Consider the following 11,096-nt stretch of genomic DNA (forward strand, 5'->3'; position numbering starts at 1 on the left):
GAACTGGCTCTGGCCCACTTTTGCTGCCTTCGTCCTCGGCCTTGGGAGCCCCAGTCCTCTCTGCCCATAGCCCACCAGCCCTCCTCCCATTCCTCACACCACACAGCTCTGAAAAGAACTGGTTCCCCCTCTCTGCCTCGGTCTCCTTATTTGTAAAAGTGATTAATAATGGGTAAGGGTTCTTTCCTGCTCTCTCTCATCCTATTACAGTGATGCAGATTGTCCCCCTAGCACTTTTCCGCATTAACCGTTACCTGTCCCTTACCTATGTCTCCAGCCCAGGAAGAAGCAGAGGAGGCAAATGATGAGGGCAGCCAGGCCCACATGGATGCCCACCACAACCCCAGGCAGTGAGCTGCTCTCACTCTGGCTGCAAGGGCACCCAGCCTTGGATTCTGTGGATACAGTGCCATCTATCAGAACCAGGGATGGAGGCAAAGCCTAGCCCCTCCTCCTTGAAGACTGGCAGGAATGGGTCCTATTGGGGGCGCCTACTCTGACCCCAGCCCTATTACCCTCTTACTGGACCCCACTTACCAGGGGTGGCCAGGGGCATGTCACGCAAAGACACCAAGTGGGCACTACTGTTACCATTCCCATTGCCATTGAATGCCTGGAGCTTGATCTCATAGAGAGTGGCTGGCTCTGCAGGGAGCAGGGGAATATGAAGGGAGCAGGCCTTTCTGGCCAGTAAGCTCTGCCTGGGGCAAGATCACACTTAGTAGGGGGGCCCACAGGTGGCACAAGAAGCTTCAGGGCCTCAGCCAGATCTGTGTAGAGGAAGGAGCTGACACTGCTGGCCAGGAGAAGGGACCCCTCAAAATGGACAGCCGGCAGCTTGTGGTGAAAGAGTTTGAAGCCTTGGATGGGCCCCAGCTGGGATGGCAGCACCCAGGAGGCCTGCACAGAGGTGGCATCGAGCACTTTGGTGGAAAAGCCCAGGGCAGCAGGGGCTGCAGAGGAAAACAGATGAATTGGTGGGCAGCCCCTGTGAACTTTGAGGTCAGGTGCTCTAGAGGGCTGGAAAGGCTGTCACTCACTGCTGCCCATGGTGGAGGCAAGGATGAGGTCAGAGTCCTGACTGGCACCCTCTGCTGACTAGGCCTGCAAGTGGATGGTGTAGGCTATGGCAGGCTCGAGGTTGGAGAAGACATGCTCAAAGGTACCTTTGCTCACGGCCTCTTGGAGCTCTGGGCCAGCTGGCTCTGAGGTGCAGAGCAGCTTGGCAATTCAGCATCCTTGTCTCACTAGCCGTATCCCCCCACCCTCACAAAGTGGGGACAAAGCCCCTCCTGGTGCCAGGCTGCACCAGCCAGGCCTCCAGGGAGAGCAGAAGTTGGAGCTAGGATGAGAAATGGGCCTCAAATGTCAAGGTGAGGTGAAGTAAGGAGGCACTAGAGAGCCATGGACAAAGGTAACTGGCCCAGAGGACCACAAACCCAGAGGCCTGGGAAGAGTCCAAAGGGGGTCACTATGGAGGCTGGGGCCTAGACAGTGAGAGGGACTTGCCCAGGACATTACCACTCAGGGACAGAGGTGTGCTGGAGTGAAGCATTCCTAGCCCCTGGCCCAAGGTCTCTGAGCTCAAAGTCCTGTCCGCCCACCCATAACCCACCTCCCATAGCCCACAGGTGCAGCACATAGCCGATGATGTCTCCACTGGAGGGGGGTGGCTCCCAGGACACTCGAATGGCAGAAGTGGAGAGAGCCATAGCCCGCAGGCCCCTTGGAGCAGGAGCTGGCTCTGGGCCCCCTGTCACAGCCTGTGCTGTTCTCTGCCACACATTGGTAGATGGCCTCATCTTCAACTGAGACCCCTGCCAGCATCAGCGTGCTAGAGAAAGACAAACACAGCTGGTGTATGGGTGTGGATTCTAGAGATTATTTAGGTAGACAGCGTTCTGTGTAGGTGGGATGGATGGGGGGGGCTACCTACCGTTAACAGCAGTGGGGAGGCGTGAGTCAGCCGGACATTATCTCCAGGACTCAGCACTTACCCATTCTTCAGCCAGATCAGACGTGGCTCAGGGACGCCCTGGACCACGCAGGTGAAAATGGCGCTACCGCTGAGGGCTTAGACAAGGACTGCGGCCACTGAACAAACTCGGGGGGGAGGGAGCTGGGCAGACAATGGCAGGGAGGAAGGTGCCGTGAGACCCTGAGACCCAGCCTCTTGCTCCCTCCCTCTCCGCCCCGCCCGGCCCTCAGGGCTCACCCTGCAGGAGCAGGACGCCCTGCACGGCGCACCGGGCGCGGGTGCCCGGCTGATTGGCTGCGCAGATGTAGACGCCCGAGTGCTGGACCGACACGTCGGAGATCATGAGGCTCCCAGTGCCCAGGACTTGGATGCCCTCCATGCCATCTGCGGGAAGGTGCGAGGGGTCAGGGCCAGGAAAGGGCGAGGGACTTTGGGCCCCGATAGGCAGGGTGAGGCGGGGCGGCTGCGCATCCAGGCTGCACCAGGAGACGAGTGAGTGGCCGCGGGTGGCCGGTGGCGATGCACTCCAGCACCGCCGTCTGGTGCGCCGTGAGTGTGTGGTTCTGAGGCCCAGACAGACCTCTGGCTCCTACAGCAGCTGCTGAGGTGCCACTGAGCCGAGGAAACAAGCAAGTCGGGTCAGGAAATGAGAGCCCTCCCCACCCGCAATACTCCCTTCTGCTCCAAGGGCCTCCTTCTGGCCCACACAGGTGACCAGATCTCAGAGCTGCACTTAGCAGCTGCTGCTTCTACCCCAATTTACAGATGAGGAAAATGACTTGCCCAAAGTCCAGTGGTAGTAACTACCAGGGAGAAGCATTGGCAGACTACTCAAGCCCCAAGTCAAACTGGGCCTTGGTCCCCACCTCCTGCCCCTAGGGAACAGTCTGCACTGACCCCAGCTCCTTTCCTGACATTTAGGCAACTCTTGAACCCTCAGTTACTGGGTGGTCCTCTGCCCCACAGCAGGCACTGGCTCCTCCTTCTGATCTCCCTGAAGCTCTCTGGTCATTCATTTTCCTGGCTTAGTAGGCAGCAGGATCTCGTGCCTGCCCCTGGTAGCCTGGTGTTTGGCCAGGAGCACCAAGCATCATGGAAGCATGGCGCCCTGCCCTGTCTTCCTGCTGCAGAGGAGCCCAGAGGAATTTACCTCTGCTTCTCTGCTGTCCAGGAGGAGCTCCTGATCCCCACCCTTTGCTTTGAGTTCCTAAGTAAGTTCCAAATCGGAGATATAACAGCTCCCTTCTTCCTCTTTCAGTCTTCAATTAAAAAATTTTATATCCATTGGTGAAATTTTGTCAGAGGTGTTTTCAAAGTCTGTGCCCAGGCACTGTGATGGTTTCCTATTGTACACGTGTTTATTTATACCCTGGATCCCCCTAGTGGCTGATTCAGGCACAGACACCTGTAGCATCTGTCTTCCCTGCACAAACACCTGTGGCATCTGGGTTATGGGGCAGGGGGTATCTAACCTTAGTCTCTCCTGCTAGGCACCAGCTCCTTATAGGCTCTGCTGTGGCCCTCTCTTTGGGCATAAAACTCTCCCACTTCCCTTGGCCTGCAAGTAGAGTCATCCTGGGTGTTTCATCTCAGGTACAAAGCTTTTCTTATCCTCAGCCCAAGGAGGAAACATGTGCATGTGCACACATGTACTCACATGCCCATGCAATCACACATGTACAAACACATGCACATCCACGCACATGCCCCCACTCTAAACCCACCAAGGGCTCCCACTGCCCTCTGGATCAAGTCCAAACTCCTTTCATGGTGGGCCTTGCGTACCTCTGCAACATCAACTTTGTTACCCTGAATACTACCCGTTCTATGGTCCAGCAACACAGAACTGCCTGTGCAAACTGTGCTGTTCTCACCCCTGTGCATTTGCACAAGGAAATGCCCCCTCCCCACCTTCCTGACCTTGGCCTGCTTCTCTCTCTCCCCTTTCTCCTCACCTAGCCCCTGCCCATCCCTCGCCCAAAGGCCAAGCCTGGGCCCCCACAGCAACTCCTCTGCCAGGCTGTGAGCTCCAGAAAGCCAATGACAGTCCAGTCTGTTCAGCCTGTTAGCTACTGTGCTCCCACATTCAGCACAGTGTCTGACACATAGTAGGGGCTCAAAATGTCTGTCTTTACAAGGTGTCTGTACCGAGTACAACCAGAGCAGCAACCCTAGTCCTTTCTTACCACTCAGGGTCAGCTAGGCCTCCTGGCTGTGGTGGATACTGGCCACATTTCATGCCACACAGTGGTAGGTGCCCACAGCCTGGCTCACGCTGGTGATGTGAAGGATGCCACCAGGCAGCAGTGTTACCCTGAGGATGCAGAGGCCAGGGGTCTGTGGCCTTCACCCTGGCCCCCAGCCCACCAGCCCATTCCACTCCTGGCTGGTGCTCACCAGTGGTCAGCAGTATTCAGGGCTGTGCCACTGTGCTCCCAGGAAATGTAGGGCTCAGGCACCCCCTGGATCAGGCACTGGAATCGTGCAACTCCACCCCACTCCACCTCGATAGACTGGATGTTGGTGGAAGCAGGACAGACCTAGGGCATGGCGGGCCACTTGAACATGCACAGAGTCGGCCCTGGCCTATGCCCCAGCAACCATGTCCCATGGCCAGGCCTCCCCACTCACTTCCTTGCCAGCTGTACCCATGCCCTCTGGCTCATCAGCTGCCCATAGCAGTTCTGGCCCACGCAGTGGTACTCCTGGTCATGGGGAGGGAGGCTCCGGTGGGACGGCAGTGTGGCCAGATGCAGAGAGCTATCTGGCATCAGGGTGGCACTGCTGTCGTTGGCCAGGTCCAGTCCATCCCACTGCCAGGAAATGAACACAGATGGCTCCCTCTCCACCTGGCAGGGCAGCACAGTGGGTGCTCTTGCACAGCCACCACATCCCCTGGCTCCTGCAGGAAGGCCAGCTCAGAGCCTGCAGCGTAGCCTGTAGGGACAGCCTGCATGGCCTTGACACAGCCGCCTCCTGGAGCCCATCCTCTGCCCACTGCCTCCTTCTCAGCTTTGACACCCTCCCAGCCTGGGCAAGCGGTGAAGACAGGGCCCTACTTTGGGGGGACTTTGGGGTCGTAAGGGAGGAGCAGGGAGGAAAGGGCAGGCCAGCTGCTCTCCAGCTGGTGGACATGGGTGCTGGCCAGGCCTAAGGGGCCTCGTGATTGATAGCCTCTTTCAGCTGGGCCCTGGCAACAAGGAGGTGGCAGGACGGGCACAATGGCAAGGTCAGGGGCTGAGGCGTGGGCATGGTGCTGCCCAGGGGACAATGGGGTTGCCACACTCACTCCCCCACTGGTCCATCTGCCTGTCTGCCTACGGGGTCAGCTTCCCAGGACTCCTGGCTGTCCCTGTCCCCCTCCTGGCACCGGGACTCTGGCCTCTGAATAGGGAGGAACACGTTTACACACACTCATTCACAGTCACACACACTTGGACTCAAACTCTCAGCCTCAGAGACCACCCCACCTTCTAGACAGAGACAGATTCCATCCCAGACACACACCCTCGTGGAGGCCACAAACACAGGTCTTAGGTAGATGTCCCCACAGACTTGAAGTCACAAATGCACCAGCACAGGGTGGCAGACACCAGTGTCACAGGCCTACAGCATAAGTGGAGATGTGACTTCATACATAGACCCCCTCCGACACCCCCTTACATACGGTAACTCGGCCTGTGAGGCCGAGCTGGGACTTGGGCAAATGGAGCGGATGGTGGGCAGATACTGACCCCAGGTGGGCCTGTAGGCCCAGGGCTCAGCCAGCCTTGGTACCTCGAGAGACATCTGTGCGGAAACTTCTGGGTCTCTGCCTCTCCAGGACCTGCTGCCCACCCAGCCCCTTCCTAACCACTCACCTCTGTGACCCCCAGATCCCCATGCAGCTGGCTCAGTCCCAGGGCTGCACCTAGTGTGGCTCCTAGAGGCCCTCTGCCCACAGCTCTTTCCTGCTCCCCCTTCTCCTCTGCTGCCCTGTGAAGGTTTGTCCACCTTCACTCTTGCTCCTCTGTCCCTCTGCTCCTCCCTCCGCATCTTGCCCCTACTTGCTCACTGTGTCTTCCCCCTTGCCCGCCTACCCCTCCCTGGCCTGTCCACAGTGCTCCCACATAGCGCTCACCTTGCTTTTCCCCTCAGACCCTGCTTGCCCCAGCCTGCTTCCCACCCCACTCCCCACCACAGCCCCTTACCCCAGTCCTGGATCATTAGCAGCAGCAGCAGCCCCAGCCCCATGCCCCTACCAGGCCCACCCCCCTCAGCCCTGGGCTACTTCCCAAGCAGCCCTAGTCTTCTGACTTCAGCCTGGGGACCCCTGGGCTGTGGGCATTCCCCACCCCACACTTGGGGGCACAGTGTGGGTGCTCTGGCCTGCCTTTGTGGAGCCCAGGATCTAGGTGGGCCAAGGTCTAGGGCTGAGGCTGGAGGCTGCCATCCTTTCCTCCGTCCTCCTGGAACTGGGTCTCTCTTCGCTTTCAGCCTAAACCCCCTCCCCACCCCATATCCCCACTCTCTCCTCCTCCCAGGACCAGGACCCAGACACAAAACAATTGGCATGGGGAAATGGGAAGGGGTGGGGGCCAACGAGAGCAGGGCAAAATTGGGGGGTCAAACCTGCCCCTTTTCCAGCTTCCAGAATCCTCTTCCAGCCATCAGACCCACCCCTCACTCCCTTGCAAACTGATCAAATGAAAATGAAGTTCTAGGGGGATTTGGAACATCTGCTCCCCCAAGTCCATCTCTGGGGATCCAGTGCCTGACAGCTGACAGCAGTGGCTTGGAATCTGATTTGGGGGTCCCTGGGAGGGGTACAGAGCCCCCACCCTCCGAGCAGAGTCGCTGTCCCCAGTGCTGAGCTAGGGTCCAGGGTGGGGAACCTCATCCCATTAGTTCAGTCATGGCTCCAGCAGCCCCTCACCATTCATAGTGTCACCTTCCAAAGCTGTCCACTCTATTCTTCTAGGACAATGGACTGGGGCCGCCAGGGGCAGAGAGGCTGTCAGCTGGTAGGAGGCGGGGGACCCAGCCTCCACCCGTCCAATCCTAAAGATTCTAAAGAGAAGAAAAAGGCTCAAACTTACCTCCTCTTTGCCAGGTTGACCACCTAAAACATGCAAAAAGAGGGGGTTACCCACTTGCCAAAGGAACCTGGGACTCAGAAAAGAGCTGACTTTGAGATCTGCTTTTTCTGCAGGACCCGTCCTCTACACTCCAGCCTCCCTGCCAAAGAGAAGAGCTTCTGGAAAAATGAGAGGGTTCCTGGGAAGTATTGGCGGGGGACGGTATCTGTGAGAGGGGATAAGGAGAAAAAGCAGAGTGGGGCAGAACATGAGGCCATAAGCACCCAGGCTTCCCCCCCAGAGGTTCCAGCCGGTCTGGCCCCTGACTCAGTCTCTCCCTGGATCCCACTCCCCTTACTCTTTCCCGTCAGCTTCTTGTGTCTGCCTTTGCCCTGCTGCCTTAGGGTGTCCCCCCCACTTCTGCAGCACAACCTCCCATCCTGGGTGTCTGACCCCCACCTACCTCATGGGCATTCAGAATCAGCTCACATGACGCCGCACTCTCTCCCAGCTCAGCTTCTAGTCCAGACCAGCAGCCCTCACTGTCTGCGTCCCAGGCTGTGGGAGGACAGCAGGCAGCCTCCCCACCGGGCCTTCCTCGCCCAGCCCCGCCCCTGTCCTGCAGCCTCCAGTGAGGGTTGCCACCCCTCCTTGGAGTGGCCTCCTCAGTCAGAGCAGCCTGGACAGGGAAAGACACATAGGCGCTGGGGTCAGGGAGCTGTGTGTCCCTGAATAGGCAAATTTACCTCTCTGAGCTTGCTTTATCTGTAAAACGGGGTGGGTGTGTAATAGAAAGACCTTCTCCCAATGACTGGGAGGATTAAATAAGATGGGGGCTTGGCATAAAGTGTGACAGACGTGAGTGTGTTTCCATATTTAATTCTGTCCCCTGCTGTGGACTCAGTTGTGTCCCACCAAAATTCATATGTTGAAGCCCTAGCCCCCAGTGTGACTGTAGATGGAGATAGACATTTTAGGAGATAATGAAGGTTCAATGAGGTCACAGGGTGGAGCCCTAATCCCACCGGATCGGCAGGTCTGTAAGAAGAGGAAGAAAGATCTCCGTGTGAGCACAGAAGAGAGGCCATGTGAGGATATGGCAAGAATGCAGGTGTCTGCAAGCCGGGAAGAGGGCCCTCACCAGGATCTCAATCGGTTAGCACCTTAATCTTGGACTTTCCACCTTCCAGAACTGTGAGAAACAAATTCCTGTGATTTAGGCCATCAGTGCTGTGGCAGCCCGTGCCGACTAAGACGCCCCTCTTCCCTGAGTGGCCTTCCCCGCTGCTGTCAGAACCGCACTCTCGCCGGTACCTGCTGAGAAGACGCCCACTCGCTGCCCACATCCCAAGCCTCGTCATCTCCAAACTACTCCGGAGTCCAGGGCCTGTCACTAACCAGCCATTTGCCTCGGGCTAGTGTCCCTTACCTCTCTGCGATTTGCTCAACTTTTACAAATTTCACAAACTTGCCATCTGTAAAAGGGGAAGAAAGTCAAGACCTAACTTTCAGAGTCGTGAGGACTGAGTGAAATGCCTTGCTTTAAGGACGAAGCCTTTCCTCTTTTCTGTAAGAACAGCCTTATTGAAATATCAGTCACACAGCTGAAAGTTCACCCATTTAAAGTATACAATTCAATTGGTTTTAGCATATTTACGGAGTTGCAAAGCCATCACCATAAGCTATTTAGAACATTTTCGTCACCCCATTTACATTCTCTCCCCATCAGTCCCCTCTTAGCCCCTGACAAGCACTATTCTACTTTCTATTTCCAGAGATTTGCCTATTCTGGACATTTCCTATAAATGGAATCATATAACATGTGATCTTTTGTGACTGGCATTCCCCACAGCATTGCTTCTGACCAAGGAACTCACTTCACAGCTAAAGAATTGTGGCAATAGGCTCACGCTCATGGAATTCACTGGTCTTACCATGTTCCCCATCATCCTGAAGCAGTCGGTCTGACAGAACAGTGGAATGGCCTTTTGAAGTCACAGTTATAGTGCCAGCTTGGTGCCAATACCCTGCAGGGCTGTGGCAAAGTTTTCCAGCAGGCTGTATATGCTCTAAATCAGCAACCAATATATGGTACTGTCCCTCCCATAGTCAGGATTCACGGGTCCAGGAATCAAGGGGTGGAAACAGAAGTGGCACCACTAACCATTACCCCCGGGGACCCATTAGCAAAACTTTTGCTTCCTGTCCCCGCAACTTCATGCTCTGCCGGTCTAGAGGTCTTAGTTCCAGAGGGAGGACTGCTTCCACCAGGAGACGCAATCATGATCCCATTGAACTGGAAGTTAAGGCTGCCTCCTGGACAGTTTGGGCTCCTCATGCCTCTGAGTCAACAGGCTAAGAAAGGAGCTACTGCATTGGCTGGAGTGACTGACCCAGACTAGCAAGGGGAAGTTGGACTACTCCTTCACAATGGAGGTGAGGAAGATTATGTCTGGAAAACAGGAGATCCCTTAGGACATCTCTTAGTGCTACCATGCCCTGTGATTAAGGTCAATGGAAAATTACAACAACCAAATCCAGGCAAGACTACAAATGGCCCAGACTCTTCAGGGATGAAGGTTTGGGTCACTCCACCAGGTAAAGAACCACAACCCACTGAGGTGCTCGCTGAAGGCAAAGGGAACACAGAATGGGCAGTAGAAGAAGGAAGCTATAAATACCAGCTTCAACCATGTGACCAGTTACAGAAAGGATTGTAATTGTTCTCCCTGTTGTGTTAAGAATACGTCTCTATGTATATGTGCTGTACACATAATAAGCAATTATCTTTGTTTTTGTTCCTCTTGTTCTCTATCATGCACCATGAGACTTACTGACTTTATACCAGCATTTCAATGCTGTTAACCTTACTTCATAGTATTTGCAATTTTAAGTTATGGGATATTGGGAGAAGGGTAAATATCATTTAAGGACTTTACCTTTTTCTTCTTGGAAAGGGATTAATGTGTTTCTGGTTGTACGCAAGATAATGTATCATGTTAGGCGAAACTGTTATGTTATTGTACCATTTGAAAATTAAGTGTGATTTAAGGAGATAGTATGAACACCAAGTTGACAAGGGGTGGACTTGTGAAGGCTAATTCTAGGTGTCATCTTGGTTAGTTGAAGGAATGCTGAGAAACCTGGTAAAGCCATCTTTTCAGGTGTGTCCATAAGGGTGTTTCCAGCAGAGATCAGTATGAGAGTCTGAGTGGCCTGGGTGGGAAAGACCCACCCTCAGTGTGGGTGGGAACCATCCAATCCACTGGGGGTCAGGAGAGAACAAAAGACAGAGGAAAATGGTGAATCTCTCTCTCTCGATCCGCTGGGGCTGGGATACACTCTTCTCTCCTGTCTGGGGACATCAGAGCTTGAGACTCTTCAGCTTTTGGGTTCTAGAATTTACAACAAGGACACCATCAGCTTCCCTGGTTCTGGGGCCTTTGGACTTGGACTGAGCCACGCTACCAGCATCCAGTTTATAGACGGCCTATAGTGGGACTTTTCTTCATAGCCACGTGAGCTAATTCCCCCAATAAATCCCTCTCATGTAATTATAACATATACTATTGATTCTGTCTCTATGGAGAACCCTGACTAATACACATGTGATCTTTTGTGACTGGCATATCTCACTTAGCATGTCTTCAAGGCTTGTCCACACACTAGCTCACATCAGGACTTCATTCCTTTTCATGGCTGAATAATATTCCGTTGTACAGATATACCACTTTGTTTATCTACTCCTCAGGTGATGGGCATTTGGGTTGTTTCCACCTTTTGGCTATTATGAACAATGCTGCTGTGAACACTCATGTACAAGTTTCTGAGTGGACGTGTGTTTTCCGTTTCACTGGGCATGCACCTAGGGGCAGAGCAGTGGGGTCACGTGGTAACTCTTAGCATTTTGAAGAACCGCCAAACTCTTTACTGCAGTGACTGCAGCATTTTACATTTCAAGCACCACTTTTTATAATCCTCAAGACAGGAGTTAACTTTCTATTGGTTCCAGGCCCCTTCAAGAATTTTTTTTTTTTTTTTTTTTTTTTTTTTTTTTTTTT

The sequence above is a fragment of the Galeopterus variegatus genome, unplaced genomic scaffold, assembly GCF_000696425.1.
Source record: "Galeopterus variegatus unplaced genomic scaffold, G_variegatus-3.0.2 Scaffold334, whole genome shotgun sequence".
NCBI classification, from domain to species: domain Eukaryota; kingdom Metazoa; phylum Chordata; class Mammalia; order Dermoptera; family Cynocephalidae; genus Galeopterus; species Galeopterus variegatus.